Below are 22,029 nucleotides of genomic sequence, written 5' to 3'. Positions count from 1 at the left end.
TTAGTATTTGGTATTTTAAAGCATTCTGCTTAGTGACAAAGCAATACCCATCAGTTGTCCATCTGCCTTGGAGCTCAGTGGAGCTCTGGTGTGAGTGCTGTCCCATGCTGCAGAAAGCAACGTGTAGCAGAAGTAGAAAAGCCAGAGGCTTCACATCTTTAGTAAAGCAAGACCCCAGGGGACTGAGACCTATTCTTCTACTTAAAGGATGAATGTACATATAAATCCCAGTGTTTCCATAAAACATTTATAGTTTGAGAACAACAGAGCAAACATAGGGCAGTTGCAGGGATTTGATTGTGTTTGCCTTCTGTACAAATGTGAAATTGCAATAATTTTTCTTTTACAAGAGCTTTAGTAACGTGCACATGTGCCCTGCTGAATTAGCAGTGGTACTGCCTGGAAAACATATGTAAATAAATTGATGCAGGAAAAGAAAAAAGACAGCCCATTGTCTATTGTTCCTAAAAAAAAAAATAAATATTTAACGTATCCAAAAAATAGGAGCCAATTGATGCAGCTCTTATTAAACCATAGGGACAGGATAAAAGGGAGCATCCTCCCATCTTGTGCTGCCAGAGCAGGCCAGGGGACACTGTGAAAACATCAGAGAAGTCCTTGAGAAGCTAGTGGAATTACTTGATGGGGGCCGAGGGTGGAAGACTGGAGGGGGCTGCTGGAAGTTCTCCACTGCAAAGCCAGCTCCTGAAGGGGCCATTTCAGGGCCCATCTGATGGATGGAAATCCTGCTTCAGCCTTACAGAACAGATGCAAGCTCCTCCAGAGATGAGAACGACCAACCCCGATGTGCCAGGGGCTGTGGCACATTTTCAGCTGGGTAGCAATGGCAAGACCAAGGGAATGCCTCCTTGAATGTCCCTTCTTGAATGCTCCTTTCTGAGGAGCACTGCAGAGCTTTTTGTTCTCATCCCCCATGGAGCCACAGGCAGCAGCCATAAGAAATGGGATCCAGAAATGTTTTCCAGGGGTCTCAGCACTTTGTAGCACCCATTGTGCTTGGAAAGGATTCTTGCTCCCAAGGTTGATCAAGACTATGGCAGTTGGCCTATCTTGGAAGGCCCTGAGATGGCTTCAAGTTGAGAGAGAATAGGGCTTGGGCATTTCCTGGGAGGCACAACCAGAAGGCTGTGGGATGAGGAGGCAGATCTTGCTCACATGCTAAGTCACCAGTCCTGGGATCAGGAAGGAATTTTCCCCTGAGGCAGATTGGCACTGGACTCCAGAGGTTTTCTGCTTTCCTCTGCAGCATGGAGCATGATCACTTGTCCTCTGATCCATTTTGGCTACATTTTTGCCTGAAATACAGCCAAAGACACAAAGACGCCTCTTGTGCCCTGCAGCTACGGGAAGGAAGGTTTTTTTTACCCCCATGGTGGACCAGAAAATATCTCAGAGTGATTGTGCCTTCCTCTGCTGCCTGGAGCATGGCCCATTGCCAGGGTTCCTTACAACCATTCTATAAAAAGATCCAGGATCCCTAGTATAGATAGGTAATAGGTTTACATTATCTAGGAATTAATCATAAAATAATTTATCAGCATACCTGTTCATCTGTTTTCTCCCAAATATACAGCCCACTTAATTTCCTTAAGCTTAAAAGAGCAAGACATTCAGCATTTAAGTGTAAACAAAGCTAAGTGTTCCTATTGAATTGCAATGCAAGTTAGCTTTCATTTCTGAAAAAAAATTGTACAAAGTGATTTGCACAAAAAGAAGAAAACTACTCAAATCTCTAAAGGAAAACCAAACATTTCAGCTGACTGCAGTGAAAAATCAAACTAGCTTTCCAAGAATGCTGTTTTATTTTACAGCACAGGTGCAACAAAACCTAGACCATCTGTGTTAAGAAAGGATAAATAACAGGATTGAAAGTTGTGCTGCCTGATTTTCAATCAAACTGAATCAAACAAAAAATAACTGTGAGTGAGGATAAAAGTTCTGTCACAAAACCTAACAGTCATGTGTGTGAATTCTAGTCCTTGAAGACATTTTGTCCACCAGTCCACCACTTCCAAGTCCTTTAAGTGCTGCAGAAGTTCCTTAGCTCTTTGATGCCTAGAGGATCATATATGGCAGTCTTTGAATCTTGCATTTCAAAAGAATAAATACGACCCTTTACTATCCAAGCAAAATTTTCATTGCTTGTTTAGTTGCTGTCTGGGTTTTGACTGATACCAGGAACAAGTATTCAGCTAAAGTGGTGGTCAGCCCAGCCAAAAAATCCTGATGCTGAACAGCAATGTCTGCTCAGAGCCTCAGCTCTCTGGGGAAATTGCTTGCAAAGAAAAAGAAGTCTGGTACACAGACAAGGAGAGCCTTTAGTTTCTGTGAGCTAACTGTAGGGACCTGGGATATATTTGAAGGGTTTCTGCTTTTGGGAAGTTTTAGCAGAGATGAATGGATTAGCTCTTGATTGCTCTTTCAGAAGAGTATATTTTTGTCTGTTGCCAAAGAACAGAATTATTTGAACAGAAATTGCTTAAAAAGAAACACACCAAGGACTAAAAGACTGCATTTTGTTTAAAGTAATATTACTTTCAGTTGTTTAGCTTTGTCTAAGTCTTAAATGACAGTAAGAAAAAATAAAACAAGAATATCTGTCTTCTCCAATGCGTTCTATTCTGCTTAATAGAATTTTAACTGTTCTGTTCTCTAAAAATAAAAAATATATCACACAGAGCAAGGAAAACTTCTAAAACTCAAATAAAGCTTATTTTGAAAGAAAATGTGTAAAAATGCCACAAATTTCTGAGACACATATTGGTTAGAGTATTCTCCTTGCCCCAGATTCATGCAGATTAGGAACATATCTCAATTTTATATAGTTTCAGAAAATCATTACATTGCTTTTACAGAATTTATGTTTCTAGACACCAACAGTTTACCATTTATCTTGTACACATTGGGCCCATATTCCGGGTTCCACAGGGGAAAGCAACCCTCATTTATTAGTTCAGTCCTAGTACGATGATAGATTATAAACTTTACACAGTACAGGTTATCCAGGGTCCCCAAACCAAAAGCTGGTGTGCGCTGGAATCTGTTCAACCATGCCCCTTCACTTCAGGTACACAGCTGAACTCGGCAAGGCCTTTTAGGCTCGTCCTATCTGGATCACCAGAAAACTGTTCTCTCAAAATCAGGATTTTGGTGTCTGAATTGAAGCTTCAATTCAGGATTTTGGGAGAACATGTGCAAAATCAGGATTTTGGGAGAATGTGTGCAAACCCAGCGTGCAGTAAGACACCAGCTAATGTTTTATTTCATATTTGCACGTGGATGAGTACCAAGTGGTAAACCAACAAAGCTGGTACCCTGAGCAGAGAAGACAATCATTATTTATACACTGTTAATCTAATATATTGTATATATCTAATAAAAAATAAATGTTTATTTCTTTATTATTGGTTAATTATAAAAACGTTGATTGTGCAATGTTTAATTATTATTTAATTCATGATTAGCTACTGTGCATGATCAGGGTCTTTAGTTTGAGTCAGAGGTCATTTGGTTGTGATCTCTCCCTGTGAGAATTACCCTTTACCCAGTTGGAACAGATTTTCACACAGTTGCTGAATTAGTTTAGTTTGTACCTTCTTATCTTGGGTGTTCTTGCCAAGTCCTAAGTTCTGCATTCTTTGTGTTCACTATCAGTAGCACTCTTCTTCCTAAGCTTTGTTAACCTCCCCTTGGGTCTGGGATCTTTGAAGCATGCCAAGAATGCCAACTTTAAACAAGGCAATTCTACTACTGACAAGTAATTTATCTTGGGATAATCAATACTGCTCCTCAAATCCTACTCCCAGAGCTCTCTTACTGCTTTGCCCCAAGCAGGACTCTGCCTGCACCATTCCCAGGTTCTGCAAACTCTGGACTCAGCCTCTTGTTGTGAGCAGGAGTCAGTCACCACAGCCCAGCTGGTGGGAACTTGTGGCTCCTACTGCCAGGGCTGTAGTTAAGAACAAGGTGGGATCATATCCAGGGAGCTATCTCTGAGCCTCACCATCTCTGAGCTGGCCATGGACCTCAGCCACCACCCATCCCAGAGGGGGAACATCCTTAAGACCCGTCAGAGTGAGTTATAAAGAGCACTACACATTTAGACTAACAGGAACAGAAGTCAGAGTACGTGGCTGATGAACAGGACAATCTTTGAGAAATCCAGTTTCTTCAACCTCTGAGTCCCTGCCAGCCATCTGTGATACACACACAGGCAGCTAAGCTGCACAGTAACCCTAATTAAAGTCAGACTAGTGCCTCACAAGCTTCTTTTTATAACCCTTCCTTTAAAATACAACAAATGGGCCCTCTATTAAACAGCTTCTCACTTCCCTTACAATGGATGAACCTTAGAGAAACTCTTACACATTTTTCCATATCAGCCAATAAAACTTTGAAGAAGTAATTTTCTTTTCTCATAGTACTAAAACCAGCTCCTTCCAGATTAGTATTATCTCTAAGGCATACTTGAAGGGAAAGGCTGCATAATGAAGTCAGCACCATTACCATTTCAACCATGGATTACTTTTATCCAGAGGCTGCATCTCTGGGATATAATGATTTTTCATGCTAGCTCCAGCACATGAGATGGCATGTTGGACTGACATGAAACAGAGAAAGTATATTTTCCCACTCAAGTGTTTCAATATGGCAGTTAGGTTTTGCCAAATCCAATGTTTCCCTGTTGAATGAATCATGAGGTTGAACAAAAGTGTGCTTCTTTGAGTATTCTGCACACTAATTTTTGTGGTAATAGTGACCAAGTTGGCAACTTCATAATTTCTAAGCCTTCAGAAGAACAAGATACCTCTTAAAAAAAGAAAACCAAAACAAAAAAAACCCCAACAAAACAACAAAGAATGCAAACCCTCAATTAAGCCTCTGACAGACATTTGAAGATTAGAAGCATCTCATTGATAAAAAATTTAACAGTGAATAAAGTTCTCTCTCCACTGTCATGAACTCCTAGACATAAAGACAGAGGACATAAACCACTGTCTTCAAATTCAGAAGTCCTTCTCATCCTGGAATTCTGCCCACAACTATAGGATTTTTAAAATTGCCACAGATGTCATAGATTTGTTCAGTCAGTATCAGGATTTTCTGTTCTGATTTTGAGTATATTGAGTTAGCAAAGAAAATTCCCTTCTGCAAGATATTTCAAAGTAACAAAGACCAGCAGAACAGATTAATGAATTTTTAAAAGGGCCAACTGGAATGATGATGTTATTTCCATTACAAAGTGTACTGCTATGGGTGATTCTAAAATCTCATGTACTTTAATACAGGTCAAATATAAATCAAAAACCCTTCTGTACTCAGCTTCTCGAGTAAGTAAAATGAAGCATATGTTTCATCCTACTACTTTACCCCAGTTTAGAGAACAACTAAAAAACAACATTTCTGGCATTGGAGCAGCCATTGCAATATTAATAAAAAAAACCCAAACAACTTGCCACTACTGATTTCTGCAGATCAATATTGGCATCCAGTGTCCAGTTCAGTAAATCTTTACCAGCTGCATTCTGCAGAGATGGCTTGTCTTTATATAGGACATGAGAAGATGCATCTACAATCTCAAATCAAATACAGGAGTTTGATTCAGTTCAGTTTCTCATAACTGCCTGTTGAGTCCATTATTTGATGACCAAAGCAAGCTCTAAACAAGATTAAAGAAAACCATTACACTAAGCCATACATTTTTTGCATGCTGTACAAGAGAAAATTTCCAGACTTTTGAACACCAAAGGGGTTACTTTACACTTTGCGGCCTTTCTGGTTTTGCTTCTTTACCTTTGTCACTCCATCCAACAGTGACTCTTTCAACAACTGGTGGTTAGCATTACACTTTCAACACTTTTTGCACCCTCTAAGCGAAAAAAAATTAAGATGTATTCCAACAGCATTGTATGGTGTAGTACCCACACCACCTCATTAGCCGTCATGAGACTGTAAAACCCAACAGAATGTTCTAGTTGTGCGATTTAAGTACTTTAAATTTGGAAACCACAAGTTGGCCAAGCATCAACTGTTTTGTGAGGCAACACCATGGAAACAGAGAGCTCCAGTGACTAGACATTCCTTGTCAACTCTCCCTGGAAGCTGCCCAGTCAAAACTGGTGCTCTGCAAAGCCAATTTGAGTTTCTACAGGCTCATCAGCTGAGTAACAGCTCATGTGTGAGCAGCTACTCAAATCCAAAGGTCAGCTCATAACTAATCTTTATAGCTGAAGCTATCCAAATAATTTTGGTAGCTGAGGTTCCACAAGCACTGAGGCAGCTTTCTTGGAAGAAAACTTCAGCTTCCCTGGCATAGGAGCATGAAGGATTGCCACACAAGGATAATGCAAATGAAGCTGCGCCTTAGAGATAAAGCTGATGATCCCAGATGGCCCAGCCCCTCCAAAACAGGCACACGACATTATCCCATTCTAGTGCTCTGTAAGCAAGAGACTGAGTGGAGACCTCACCTACAACTTCCTTGTGAGGGGAAGAACAGGGGCAGGCACTGATCTCTCTCTCTGTGGTGTCCAGTGACAGCACCCGAGGCAATGGCCTGAAATTGTGTCAGGAGAGGTTTAAGCTGGATGTTAGAAAAAGTTTCTTTCCCCAGAGGGTGATTGGGCACTGGAGCAGGCTCCCCAGAGAAGTGATCACAGCACCAGCCTGGCAGAGTTCATGAAGCATTTGGACAATGCTCTCAGGCACATGGTGTGACTCTTCTGTGCAGGGCCAAGGGTTGGACTCAATGATCCTTGTGGGTCCCTTCCAACTCAGAATAGTCTGTGATTCTGTGATCTTATTGGTTGCTGTTCAGTATTGGTACCCACACTGGTCCTCTGGCTGATTTTGCATTCAATCTTTGAGCCAGCTCAGCATCTCCTGGACTGAAAGGCCATTGTCTTTGGCTTGTTCTGCAGATTTCAGAACAGACACAGACAGGTCTACCAGCCCCTGACAACACAAACACCTGGGCTTTTCCTCACTGGGGGATTTTTCAGCGTCACACAATCTTTGGCAACAAGAGTAAATGATAATTTTTGGAAAAACACTTGACCATATGAAAGCAGTACCAAATTAATGAGTAAATGCAGGACAGGCCACGCTTTATAGGACTATGTCAGGAGCCAAATACAATGAAAAATTCTTGACAAACTCTAGGCTGGGGCATGGCCAGTGAACATAAACTTCTGGATTTAACCAAGGTGACAGGAATGCCCAAAAAACATGGGAATGGCAAGCCACATCTCCATCACAGGGACAGTCTCCCTTGGCAGCTCCATAGATTTTTTTTGAAACAAAAGCCTAAAAAAACCTGAATAATATTCATTTTTATGTTTATTCATTTGCATAATTAACAAAGTTAATTAATAAACAAATAAACACAAATATTAATTAACAAATAAAGAAATTATGAAAAATTAATAATTTGCAGAATTTCACTTTTTCCCCATGCCCCACCAAAATTTAATGACAGACACCCAAAACTGATGGAGTTTCAAAACATATTATGGAAATTTTGATACAAGAAGTCTTGCATAGTCTTGTCACACTTAATTGCTATATACAGCACGATGGATTTAAGGATTTATCTAATTTTCTGACCCAAAAACCAGTTAGAGTTATGTATTTCTCTTCAGAAGATGCAGTGGAAAACAGAAGATGCAGTAAAAACAGTGGAACAGTAAAATTAAATATCCTTAGTGAGTGCAATAGAATTTAGAATCAGAGAATTGCAAGTTGGAAGGCACCCTAAGGATCACAATAGTCCAACTCCATTCTCCTCCCATGACTGCCTAAAACTAAACCCTATGCATAACAGCATTGTTCATCTTTTTTGATTACATCAATGCAAGTCAAGAAGACTTCACGGCAGAAGTTAGGCCTTCTCAAAAACAAGAGAGAGCTCACCCAACAAGGCTGAGCAGTTTCTCAAAGAGTACATGTATGTTTCGGGAGAAAAACAGTACCGTAACTGAAGTATTCCTGACATATCTGGAAGCAAAATACCTTAGGCTTTCCCTAGGAAGGCAAATAAAAACATTAGAAATGTATTCTATACCTAATGATTAGACTAATGGCTCCAGGTTCTTAAGAGTCATGCAGCTCCTCTTGTCCTTGAATAGCAAGAACAATATCCTAGCACAGCTCTGTGTTACTTGTATTAGCTGGCTGGCCCACAACCTCTGCCATTATTTAAGCCAAGGAAACGACACCAAAAGAACAATAAACAGAGGCAGGAGATTGGATTCACTGCTGTTACCTGCGTGAAAGGAACAGAGGCACGGGCTCCGTGAGTTTCCTATGGCAGTGAGAAGGGCCATGCCAGACCCCACTACAAATGTGCAGCCAGTTGGCTCTATTCAAGATAAGAACATCTCCAACGTTTTTGCCCCAGCCCTGAAGAGAATAAGCACCTCATTACATATCTAATCCTTACAGAGAGCCTTCCCAGCATGTGCTTTGGAAGCAGCAGTTTTGTAGCTTTGCTTCCCTGTAAATTTTGCTTTTGGCACAAGGCACCTAGATCCCATGCTGTAACATGATATACACCTTGGCCAAATGATCTTATTATTTGTCAACGAACCATGCACAGCTCCTGCTGGCCTAAATTTACCAGGAGACTGACATCAGATTTTCAACCCATTATTATGTCATGGTATGTTGATTTAATCTGCTCTGTGCCACATTTTTAGCTTATCTTTTCTCCCAGGAATTAAAAATTGAAGAGATGGACTGGATCACTTATAGCAATTCAGGATAGAATCATTCACATATTCAAGGACAGGTTGTCTTGGTGGTTCCTTAAAACAAACAAACAAACAAACAAACAAAACAAACAGAATATTTTAAGCTGATCAGTGAAGTGCCTATAAACTTGTTATTTGTTCTAACTCAATGTATCTTCACAAATGCCAGCACAATGGCTGTCTGGTCCCTTGCAAGGAAGGGAAGACACAGTGACATAGCCTGCAATAAAAACTTGCCTGTGTTTTTCCTTGAAGTGTTGGATCCTCCACATTTTTCTAGTATCTTGCAGAACCAAATCTATCTGCAAGCCTTTTCAGTTCTCAAACTTCAATGGAAATATGATACGGCAGCCTCTTGTAATGCCAACTAGAGTAAAATGCACTTAGATATTAACCATGATTTGTTCTGTCCTCACAACCATTATATAGCATGTTTCAAGCATAATTTGCAAAATAACTGCTTGAAAACTTAACATTAAAATACATACAGAGTTAATACTCTCTGTACATGTTCTGAATCTAACGGCAGAGAGAATTACAACTAGTATGTGTTACTGAAACTTAATGGAATATCAAATTGCATCAGACACCCTTCTAAGCCAAACCAAGCTAAGCCACACTCACACACTGGGAATGTGCAGTTCCTACTGTAGTTGAAAAGCTCCACATGCTCTTTTTCCAGACAGGAGAGTGCATGACATTTTCCCAAAGCAAATTCTCCAAAAACCACCCAGAACCCCTCCGCTTTGACAGTCCAGCCATACCATGCAGAGGAACACAGAAAAGTGTTCTACTCATTCTTTGTCTCCTTCGCAATTGTGACTGCAAAGAACAAAAACAGCTTTTAAGCGCTTGGCCAATTATTTAAACACGTAGTGCAACTACTGAGTGGCTTATGAACAAATAATAATTTTAAAAACCAAAACAAAATAAATTTAAAAAAAACCCCAAAACCAAAAAACAACCAAACCAAGAATTTCATCAGCATGCAATGCTTTCATCATCTTTATTCACAGGTATACACACACAGTGTTTTAACTACCCATGACACCAGAGCTAAGCTGCTAGTCTTTTCTGCTCTGCTATTTCCACCCAGAAAGCCCTTCAGAATTTTACTTTTGTTCTTCTGCCAGGCATCTCTTCCTGACTGAAATGGCAACTTAATAACAGTTGCTCCATCTTTTGTTGCCCTTCAGCAGTGTAACAGTGGCAGAAGCTGATTTATATTTCTGCAGAGAAGGAGGACCCTAAAACCTCTGCATTGATTGATGCGATCGTTCTTTATAGTCACGCAGAGAAAGATGGTGATCAGAGGATATTCCCAATATAAAAAGACAAATTATGTATTCACCTTAAAGAAGGGTATCAAAAGACTCTTGAGAGCCATGGGCCAGTCAATCAAACTCCAGTCCATGACGGGACTACTGAACAAAGTCCAATGTGCAGCCGCATAGCAGGGCTAACCCTCAAAGAGTGATGACATTGTCAGCAGTGCTTGATGTCCTTATTAATGACCAGGATGGAGGCAGAGCTCACTCTCAGCAAATAAGATACCATATTAGAATCACTCAGTACACTGGAGCAAGTTGCTACTCAGGAGCCTGTAAAAGACTGAAAAATGGGCTGGCAAGGAAGCTTGAGAAGTTCAACAGATGCATGTATCAAGTCCTGCACATGGGATGAAATAACCCTACACAACAGTACAGGCCAAAGGCTGATAAGCTAGAGAGTATCTAGAGAAAGTCTGGTGATGTTGATAGACAGCAAGTTAAAAATAGTCAGCAGTGTGCCCTTTCTTGCTGTGAAGAAAATCACCTACATATCACAATGCATGCTAGCAGGGTAATGGAATTCTTTATTCCCTTCTATTTTCTGTTTGCAAGAGCACATCTAGAGTAATGTGTCCAGTTCTGTAGTAGGAAAACATACAAACCAACCCCCTCCCAGACCAAAGAAAACCCAAACCAAACAACCAAACAAACAGACAAACACGCCCCACAAAAAATACAAACTTTAATATCCAGTTACAAAGAATGTATCCTGATGCTCAGTTCATTTCTGCTTTTCAGATTTCATTTTCTTACTTTGTCATACTTAAAGAGATTTATCAAAGGGAAAGGAAGTGCTTTCTACTCCCTAAAGTATACAAAATAAATGAGAAAAGAAAAATCTTCATTTTCCCTGGAGTCTCATACCTGCCATGGTTGCTGAGGACCTCTCAAAAAACTGTGATGAATGAGGAGCTTACATTCCCCAGATACATCAGCACAGAGCTGTCACAAGTGTAGATAATATAAAATATATCTTTAAAATCTGATACATTTATGAAGTGATAAACAAATCTTGCCATTCCATCTGGATCACTGTCTGTATATATTACCCCCTTCTTTCCAGCTATGCTTCTACAGTTGCATTTTACAACAGGAAAGTTATTCATTATACAGGAACATTCAAATAATTCAAATAAGTTGGTTTGAACTTTTACTTTTCTAAAAGGGTTGGTTGCTTTAAGGCTTGTTTCTTTAAGTCCCTGCTTTAAATTAGCCTGGTGTTTTACTTTTATTAAAATGTATTTTTCAACAGTCATTAATGGCCCATCTAAGTTCCCTTTTGCAGAAAAAAGCCATTTGTTAAACTATTTATGGTGAAAATGAGTGGCAATAACTGCTTTGAAAATAAAAATACAAAGGACTGAAAACCCTTTTTTAACAAAACAGGAACATTTCAATTTCGGCCCCTCACTTCCCACAGTAATTTTAGAGCACCTGCACGGGACAACAATCAGTAAACAACTTTTTAATTAGTTTCTTATAGTACTGTATATTTCTCTATGCTAGAACACTGTCCAATATTCACAATAAAGATGTACAGGGAATACAAAGCTTTATATAACTTTCTCCTCAGTCTCCCAGTAACAGATTGTGTGAAATAAACACTAGAGAGTTACATTAGGGTTTCTCGTTCAGCCTCTTTGCTCCAATCACTTGAGCTGGTCAAGTGATACAGATGTTAAATCTCTGGGAATAATTTAATCAGCTCTACACTGAAATGTCAAACTTCTTTAACAGAGAAGAGGAAGTTCAGAATGGAAAATATATGTTCCTGTGCTACTTTTCACCTTCTTCTCCTTTCCCCTCAATGAGCTCTATCCCAACAGATGAATGGATTGAACCAAGTGCAGTAAATATTCTCTCCAGATGTTGCAAATAGCAATTTTGGCTTCATATGCTTTTCCACAAAACATAAATTAACATTTTTATTTCATGCAAGTCAGTCGGTGGAATATTATCTCAGTCCTAAAAGGCTTGTACTGATAGACCAACCAATTTCTGTCATTGCACCATCATAAAACACTATAAGCAAATTGCTACCAAAACAAACACACCTTTGAGCTGCTGAGAAGTCAGAACCTTTTCATATATTCTCCAAAATAACACCATAGATAAAAAATGAATTTTATTGCTGTGAGAAACTTCTCTATTTCAAAATTCACTTAGCAGAATAAGAGATTAGAAACTTCAAACCAAGCCTGAAATACATAGCAAAATCACATTCCCAAATGCTTATTTAAGGTGTACTACTTAAGTTATATCCTACTTTGCAGGATCTTTCTTTCCTTTCTCAACTTCAGCAAAGATTTTGTAATAGCCAATATCCACTAGCTCTATACATAGCCACAAACATGTACTCTGACTGTGACCTCATTGCTGAAAGGAAGCTGTGACAGTGGACAGGATATTCCTGCCCTGTTCTTGTCTTTCCATGGGCTTTCCCTAAAGAGTCCTGACAGTTCTCTGGCTCCAGTAGTTGAGGCTACAGTAACAAACACAGTGTCTGCATTTACTGTTTGCAGTTCAAATTTTATAATCTACAATCCTGACACACTCCAATTCTCACACCAGCGCACCAAAAATAAATTTTCATTATATTCCAAAAACTTTGCACCACTTTACTTAAACTGCTACTTCTGCCTAAGCTTTATAACTGCAGAACATGGCAAGCAAAAATAAATGGTTTGCCTCAAACAAGCTGCTACCTTTACCAAAGATCAATGTAACTATGGCTGGTTGCGTCATCTGTGTTGCAATTAATCCCAAGACTGAGAGACCTAAACAAGAAAAGACAGCAAGGATCATTAGCCCACATGTAAAGGCAGGTTCACTCTCTGCTTGCTGTCATTACAGGAGGAATTTTCAAGTGTTGCACAAAAAAAGGAGATGCTCAACATTCTGTCTGTACCATTCCACAAGTTGTAGCACTCCTAGCAAACCACATTTTGTTCTGCCTTTCACATTATTAGACCAAAAGAGGAACTCATATGCAATACCCATATTGCTGAACTGAACAGATTTAAAAATGCCACCAGGATGCACAGCAGCAAAAGAAATCAGATTACTCTCTTTCAATGAAGAGTGCCACCATGTCCCACAAGAGAATTTTAATTTTACCTTTTTGGAGTATGGTCTCCTTTTAGGAACATAAAAAATATCATGTTACAAGTCCAGCTACATAATGCATACCCAGCCATATAAACTATGAAGCACCATAGCACAGTTTCTCCTTAAATAAATGACCTCAACTGGTGACTGGGCCTGCAATTAATTTTTTGGCCTTCTAACAGTTCAAAAAATATATCCAGTGTCAGGCTCCCTCTGTGTAGCCTCAGAGATAATTAGTGGAGCTCTTACTTCTATTAAACAATTTCTTAAGCCTGTCTTTTGTTTTGTTTTTCTGATTTCTTTTAAATTTACCACACCCATCTACTTGACACAGAGAAAAGCAGCTTTACAGAGATTGGCAGGGTCTCCCCTCTTTCAGACCACCAGAGTTAGTGGCAGAGGTATGGCCTTCCAAACTCACAATAAGATCCCATACTCAGGAAGGAAAAAAACAAAAGCTTTCCAACATAAGGCTCGCAATATTTTCCATATACCGGCTTCAGAAAGATGAAAATAGTTCAATCACATTCAGTAGGAGCATAGTTTTTCTCCAAAAGAGCTCTGCCAGTTAGGTGCTGCCACACAGTGCTCCACTTACAATAGCTCTACTTGCACCCGTACGTTGTGTCACCTCAGGAAAAGCACATACTCGTGGAACCAATGCAAGAGTAGTTTCGAGGGCTTTTGTATCAGTATTTTATTTTAAAATACTACTTGCAACTTTGTAAAGCTGATAAATCAGCCACTTGCTGCTACTACTCAGTGACTAATTTAGCACACTTTGACTAAAGCAGCTCAGAGCTAGAAACTCAATTCCTGGTCGCAGTATGGTAGCTAAATAATACCTTTTCATGATGTGCTGGTAGCCTTATCTAGCTCTGTTGGTTAGTGCAGAGTGCTAATAACACCAGGGTTGTGGATTTAATCCCTGTACAGGCCATTCACTGAAGGGTTGAATATGGTGATCCTTGTAGTCCCTTCCAATTTAGAGTATCACGTGATCCATGAGTTCATCCTGCTCTAGGCAGGATACTGGACCAGGTGACGTACAGAGATCTTTTTTAAGGCAACTAATTATGTAATTCTATGTGGGAAAGATCAGCAAGATGTTATTGGTTATTTGGTTAAATGTCAATTTTATAATAAATTTTGTAGCAAAAAATAATCATGGGTACTAACTTGTGGGTGAGAAAGCGACTGTCTTCTTCTAAACTTTTCTGGCATAGTATCTGCTGTAGACTGAAGCTGTCAGGAGCACAGTTTATGTCAATACACAGCAGCAAGTGCAAGAGATACTCAGATTTAAAATATGCTTACCTCCACCACAGTTTATCAGAAAGCTGCAGTGATACTGAGTTGAGTGTGGACTACATCAACTCTTGTTGGATGGCAGACTATAGCAATGAACACCAGCAAAGAGATACCAGTGTCCACCTGTGAAATGTAGTGAGCTCTTGCAGAGAGCAAATAGATTATATTTCTGTTTCAAGACAGTCAGGTTTTGATTTTCCAGTATAACTTTTAGCAGCATTGCATGCCCCATCAGCTCTTTCACACAAACACAGATTTTTCTACACACAATTGTTGCCAGCTGTCCTGCCTATAGAATTGCACAGTCCTGCATGTTTGTAGGTAAACCACTAAACTGGAAAAGAATTATAACAAGTCATGGGAAGACAAAAAGCTTATAGTTCCAAGTGGTTTCAGTGTTTTACTATGCAAGCCAAAATGTTTGCTCTCTCTCACTACCTTTTTTTCCCTATTTCCAGAACAGAGAAGACAAAATAACATTTCTGCTATATTTCTTTCTATGAGTATTTCTTACTGCTTGTTTGATCAAAATAATATTCTAGCAATGAAAAGCTGTCAAGATCTCAAAACCATGCTTTTTACTGATCAAATTATGATAGGAAAAATAAGCAGGTTTTTTTTCATTTGTTCTTGATACCAACAGGAGGACTTTCTGTTCTGCTGCTCAGCAGTCCTGAAGCATCTTCCATAGCTGCCTCAGAGGCCAAGAGCTACCTCTTGAAAGCCTTCACTGAGGAAGGCTTACCTTCAAGGCATCCTCTCAGCAGAGGCTCTTCCCGTAGCAGTTCAAAACCCCTGGAGGTAGGATCCATTTGAGGATAATTAAGAGCAGGAACCTCTCCATTATTCTATCAAGATTTCTTCTCTAAGAAATGTTTTTAAGCCTAATTTAACCCCAGGGGTGACCTACATCCTACTGTTCTCCCATAGCTTACACTCACATCATAGCACAAACACCACAAAACACCACTCCATTTGCAGCAATGTTAACTTTAATTCCTACTTAGAGGAAGATACATATACTTAATGAAAATAATACTAAAATGGGCCAAAATGGACCCACATAAAACTAATCCCCACCAGAGTTTCCACACTTGGAAATACACTGCAACATACAGGGAATTACCTTCCACCTGGAAAGTTCAGGTATCAATGCAGGCTCCCTACGCTGTCTCACACTATCAGTTTTACTGCTATTGCACCTGAACCAGCACAACCATGCTAAGATATGAGGTCAAACACAGCACTGACAGCTTCAGCCCCTCTAATCCTGCTAGTTCTTGGTTCTCCACTGGTGCAAGTCCAGTGGGGAGTGTAAAGCATGGAGTGTTGCCAAAGTTGCAAACAATCACTGTCCTCAAGTTTTACGAATCATAACAGACCAAGATCAACAATGTTTTTCAAGCCATGTCTTTGCAGCTGGCCAGCTGTTCCACAGCTCATCTTTTACTTCTCAGGATAGATGGAATGCCTTACTGATGGAATTGTCATAACAGTATGGCAGGCCCTCTTGGTGTCACAGAGTCGGAAAATCAGGAATATTTGTTTAATTCACACTTCATTTGGTTGCTAAACAAGAGACTCCTGTAATTCAACTGTATGGTAGTGACAAGAACAAGTCATCAGGCTATCTTGCCAAGCACTCAAACCAACACCTCTGATACAGCAAAAATTACTTCTGAGATTCAAGTTAGATGCAAACTTGTCCTGGCAGTGGAAGTTCAGTTTAGAGCATTTAACAAACTCTGATCTGGGAAGTTTATGAAGATTTTTTTTTCCCTTTAAATGCAAGATTTAAAGAAATATCCAAGATGACAGTCCTATGATTCATCAAATACAGCAGTGTTTCCAAAAATAGGAAACATCACCCTCCTAAGAGGTAAGCCTATTATAGAGTTTATTAAAAGATTGAAGCAAAGAGAGATTCTCAAATTACATGAGCAGATCTTCTTTTGATAAGACTGACATAGTATAGAGGAGTAAACACAAAATGTGTACAAGGAACATTTAGATACTATATAAGTAGCGTATTACCAGGTGAACTAAGAAAGACAGGAAAGAAGGAGATTCATGTTTAAAAATGAGACAAAGCTACATTTCAGACACATTTAGGCTCTGCCTGCTGGGACATCTCAAGTATCCACAGAATGCTGCACTAAATAAATAGCACTAGAACATTTAATTAGCTCTCTTCAAATCATTATTGTTCTGAAAAAGTAGAGAAAAGTATAGAAATGACAACACTAGAAAAGATATCAGTTACACATAGGTTTTCAGCTTTGAGGTTTCCATTTGAAATTTCACTCAGCTTAGTCACTAAGCACTATAGAATAAGATGACAGAATATAATGGCCTGAATCCATTCCTTAGATTTGTGTCTGTCCAAGGCACTTATTACAGAATTAATCCCACTCAGACATGTGCCCATTAATCAGATGCCCTACGTAAACAGCATCTGATCAGATACAATGTTTGAACCACCCACACTGCGCTTTCCACAGGAGGCTCAGTCACAAAAAATGATATAAGCAGAACAAAAGCTTCTTTGGAAGAACAGCAAAGAGCTGAACGAGACATAAGAGTCCTGCCACACCAATATCCATCTTATGTTACCTTAGCAAGACTACCAAGAAGGTAATGCAGGGGGAAAAAAATTAAACATTTCTACAGGATATAAAAACACTTGTCTTACATCAAACTCAGCAAAAGCAAGTTCATCAGCCAATTTCAGTTGTCAATAGTTTAAAACCATTCTGTGTGGTCTAACCCCACAAATAGAGAATGAAAAAATTCCAAGGAGACCAGACCTAATTTTTTGGCAAGAAAAATTACCTTTTCCTAAAGGTCCTGTGTTAGAGTTCCACTTCTCAAACTACCTCTACAGTCAGAAATCAGATCATATATTTAGAAACACATATATGCTTGAATAATTAAAAAGTATCATATCACTGTGGAAGAGATTTTACTAGTCTTATAGGGCTGAGATTATTAGGGCAATTAATTTCATGATGCTCCTGAGATCAGAGATAAGACCTCAACCTGCTAACCCTTATGTTTATTCTGTAGAGTCATTTTTCAGCATCAGAACACACTCCATTTGTGATATGGAACTCTACAGAAAAAATTATTTTGGAAAACTTAAATGACCGATATGTGAGATGGTGCTTTAACCTCAACAAGGATCTTAGCTCCTTTTTTGTCCTTAGCTCCTGTTTTGCTATCTTAAAAATATTTTTTTCAGAATCAACTTAACTCTTTCATAGCCATGCCCCTTTTTTTTTTTCTTGGAGTAGGGCTAGTTCTTTGGCCAGCAGTAGCCTTTAATCATTGGCACATGGGAAAGGAGAAAAAAATTGTTAACAAGGTTCAGAAGTAGGCATCTGTAGCATAAAACAAACTAAGAATTGTGGCCAGGAACCCTTGGCAGCAAAACTGCTGAGACTATTAATTATAACTTATGTTTTCATTGGCAGATGCTACTAAGAAGTTAAAATATATGGTGCACTTTGATATCATGGGGAGCATAGGGAATGATGCCAACTTCAACTCAGTCCAGTCTAAAATTATGTTTCAGAAGAAAGAAAAGCACTTACCCACAGATAATGCAGAGGCTCCATTTAGTTTAAAAATGATCATTAAAAAAATTATTACTAGCATTACAAATTTAGGCTAGCCAAACTGGAAGGTTAACCTTGATTTCCATGAGTTCTGTTTTCAACTTTTAATATTTTTCAAGGCTAAACCAGTTTCAGATTTTTAGCCAAAAGTATCACAACCCAGTAGTTTCAAGAAAACTGATTCTACTTTTCTACTTTTTATAATTTTTGAGAAATACTGGAGGCCAGAGAAGACAATTATTGTCACTTGTACATAATAAATTCCAATTTTTAAAATGTAATTTCTTAAATATTCTCATCCATCATTATCATAACAGGGATGCCCGTTGTAGTAGAGAAAAACTGAAAACAGTCTTCAAAAATGCGAATGACAGCAGCCATACCTTCAGCTACCTTCTGCAAGAAGTCCTTGTGTGCAGTATTACACAAACTGGCTACTGGATAAATACCAGTAAAATCAAGCAGCAAAGGTGTGTGTGAGTTGGAAGAATGGGAGGGAAATGGAAAAGAAGATGATATCTCCAACAGGGACAAGGAAACCATCCTGTCAGCTGCAAAAACCCAGTGCTAGCCCCTTGTATAAGTTTTTCTTCTTACCACAGACTGTTTTAAATCACTAGTCTTGCTAATAAATTCTTTCACCATCCAAGCTTTTCCTTTTAGACCATTTCTACCATTTTACTAATTAGAGGTCTTTAAAAAACATATGATATCCTAATCCCAGCCCCTAAGACTGTCATCATTTTCCTCATCAAAAACACAACAAGAAACATTGGCTTCAGTAGTTTGCCTCCAATTATGTTTGAAGCCAACAAATATAGAATCTATGTTGTAGGAAGAAAAAGCACACTTTTCCGAATTTCACTTTGGGAATGTCAAATGTCAGTTCAAAATTCAACCAGTACCATAAATTTTGAAAATGGTAGGCCAATTTTCTCCATCAGCACCGTGCTCAGGGGCCATGAGCAACATTAACAGAATCAAAAGCAGAACTGAAGCTGATGTACGGAGCAGAGACTTGAGACATTAGTGATCATGTATTAAGCCCAGAGAAGGCCAGTCCAACAAAATGTCTAAATATGAGCCATAAGGCTTATTCTTGAAAATCAGAAAAATACTGTCTGAAAGATGAGCAGCTTTGAATGAGCAGCTCTGTTGGTACAGAAGTCACCAATACCCTTTCATCACTTTTTTCAAAGGTTAAATTCTTCCAGTACTGAAGAGAGTCTTTTCAGTCTGCAGTAGTATGGCTTTAGTTTCCAATTGCTGCAGTCTACCATATCCTTTTTCTACTATGTATGCGTACTTACTTTTTGGCTAGTAAGTCACCTTTAATTGATCTTTGGAGCCTAAAAGTAACAGAAGTTCCTCAGGATCTCCACTGAATCACCATGTCTGTTTGGACTGACTCCCAGCACAGTAGGAGGCAGCATCCTACCAGGCATTGTACAAGCCAACAAGAACATCTGTTCTCTGTTCTGTTCAGGGGCTTTAAGCAGATCCTCACCAGCTAATAATTATCAGTATCAGACTCGTTCCCTCATCATTAAAGATCTAAGAAACTCTTGTTAAAGGTCACCTGTGCCAGCCACTTTGCTGCTTCAAACACAACTGGTTACCAGCCAGTAATTACTTGGGGTGGTCTACTTTAGAAGATTCAGAAGCTTCAGGAGCTGTTTTCTAAATCTAGGAGCTGTATATGAGATATTTATGGTCCAATACTCTTGGACAAGGGAAGTTTCCAGACTGCTGGGGAAGGGGGTATTTAGGAGAAGAGAAGCAGAAAGTGAGACTTCACCAAAGGAGCCTGTGTTACAGTTAAAATCAAGGAATATACAAACCACATCTGAGAGTCACCAAAAGGCTTCCATGGACTTGGACAGGATAATGTAAAGTTTGCTGTAGTCCAGAAGGCCACAGCATTGCTGTCCCAGACAAACAGGCAAGTGTCTAAGCAAGAAGTTACACAGCTATGCTCACAGCAGTGTCTCATCAGACTATGCTGTTGGGTTTTTGGGATTTTCTTAGCAGTGGGTTGGGTTATTTGGGGCAGGAGCTAGGAAGTTGAGTAGTTTTTAAATATTAGGGAAAAATACCCCATGTCCAAGTTGCACCAACAAGCTCTCTGCACCAGCTCACCAAGGTTCTTATTTTTTTCATTTCAAGAGAAAAACAGGAAGTTGCCAGCTACTGGAGAATGTACTTCTCTCCTTTTCAAACACACTGAGTGCTTCTGTCATTCCTACTGTATTAGCAGTGTTACAGCTTTTATCACTGCTGGTTTCTTCAACTTTTAGGTCAGTTAGAAAAGATTTTGGACAGAGCACTAACAGTGCCTTTCTCTGAGTGCTTTCTTTCCTTAACTTTTCTACAATGGGACTTGGAATTTATTTTGGGAGATACCATACCAGATTCCCTTTATTGCAATGTACTTTTCTTAATTTTTAGGCAAGTAAAATTCTCTTCCCAATGAAGAGGCCATCACATACTTGGCAGGAACTTCAGCATAGCACTCATTATCCCTCTTTCCCTTTCTTCTGCAAAGTCAGTGCCACACCATACTGGAGAAAGTATAGCTGGAAACAGTAAAAGAGCATGGCACCTCTCAAAACTGCTTGCACATACAAATTTTAAGCTAACTGCTGCTGTCATAACAGTTTTTCTCTTCTTATTTTCCAGGATAAATGAGAAAGACTTGAAGAGAGCAAGAAGAAGTGAGAGGATTATACTAGCCCAAGTGAAGCGTTTCCTATATGCACACTTTCATCCCAACAGTAATTCTCTGTAATTCAATAGTAATGCTCTGACTGAAAGACTGACAAATTCAGTTAAACATGCAGTACACACACAATACCTCAGAATGATATACTGAGAAAACTACACTTGCTAAGGGCAGAGGTATGAGTTGGGGGAAAAAATAGTTAAAATGTTATTTTATTTAAAAGAATACATTCAAACATGTATTCTATACCTTCTAGAGCATGACTCCAGGGAATATTCTAGGAAGGTGCAAGGATGACTTCAGATACAATTGATCTTCCCCAGTCTGGTCAAAGAAACTGGTGCTTTGGAAAGGTCATAGGTGGCACATTAAGAGAGGAGGCAGAGCTATCAAAACTTAGTCTGAAATTGGACTGGGGTGGAGGGGTGTGTGGACTTCTCGGTAGGACAAGACCTGCTGGCCACTGTAAGATATCCACTCATCATCTTTAAGTCAGTTCCTTGGGAGTAATGTTTTGTTTACATTGCAGATACAGGCCGAGTTTCAGAGGTTCTGATCCTTGTAGCACGTACAAAACAAAACATTTCATCAATCATTTGGTCCTCCTTCTACTTTCATGAAACAATGGAATCTTTGTGCCAGTAGCTACTGACAAACAGCCTGCATGCTAATACATCACACTTGGAATAACTGGGAGTAAACCAGGTATTCTTAAATGAGAAAATAATGAAGTTAATCATAAAGTGTTCATCTGTTTGAACAAGAATGTACTGCACTTGCACTCAGGGTTGAAAATCCACTTGCCCTAGGCAATCTTTCATACATTTTTGTTTTGACTTCAAATTTTTGACACTGCAGCTTTTAAGAGAGGCCTTAACAAAGAAACCATGCAGCAAAACTGACTTATGTGGGGATTTATGTGGTGATGAGACCACACTTGCTGGGTTTCCTTGAGTATTTGACAATAATTTTCCTCCCCCTCTAGGTTTGGCACTCATGGGGTCCCTGTGGTGGGTCCAAAGAATTGGTCTCACACTGAGACCTCTAGTAGTTTACAATGAAAAAACATCTTCAGCCTGGAGACTGTCCAAAGATAACTGCATAGCCAGTAATATTTTAGTTCCTTTATTCACTCTTGGAACTTCTGCATTAGTCTTTGGCAAGGTGAC

At 39.3% G+C, this 22,029-nt stretch overlaps 1 long non-coding RNA gene across 4 annotated transcripts in view; it reads right to left on the bottom strand.

Annotated features, from left to right (window-relative positions):
- LOC137477762 (uncharacterized) overlaps positions 1–22,029 on the bottom strand; it is a 91,526-nt gene that overhangs the window by 22,060 nt on the left and 47,437 nt on the right. Inside the window, exon 1 of one of the 4 annotated variants that reach the window (XR_011001180.1) lies at positions 10,967–11,062. The exons of 1 other annotated variant lie outside the window; for it this stretch is intronic. This is a non-coding gene — a long non-coding RNA (uncharacterized lncRNA). Of the gene's footprint in view, positions 1–489; positions 1,157–10,966; positions 11,063–22,029 lie in introns of those variants that run through there. 2 more of the 4 variants (XR_011001176.1, XR_011001179.1) reach the window with 2 other exon arrangements.

The sequence above is a fragment of the Anomalospiza imberbis genome, chromosome 1 (assembly GCF_031753505.1).
Source record: "Anomalospiza imberbis isolate Cuckoo-Finch-1a 21T00152 chromosome 1, ASM3175350v1, whole genome shotgun sequence".
NCBI classification, from domain to species: Eukaryota; Metazoa; Chordata; class Aves; order Passeriformes; family Viduidae; genus Anomalospiza; species Anomalospiza imberbis.
This window is presented reverse-complemented; position numbering and strand designations above follow the sequence as displayed.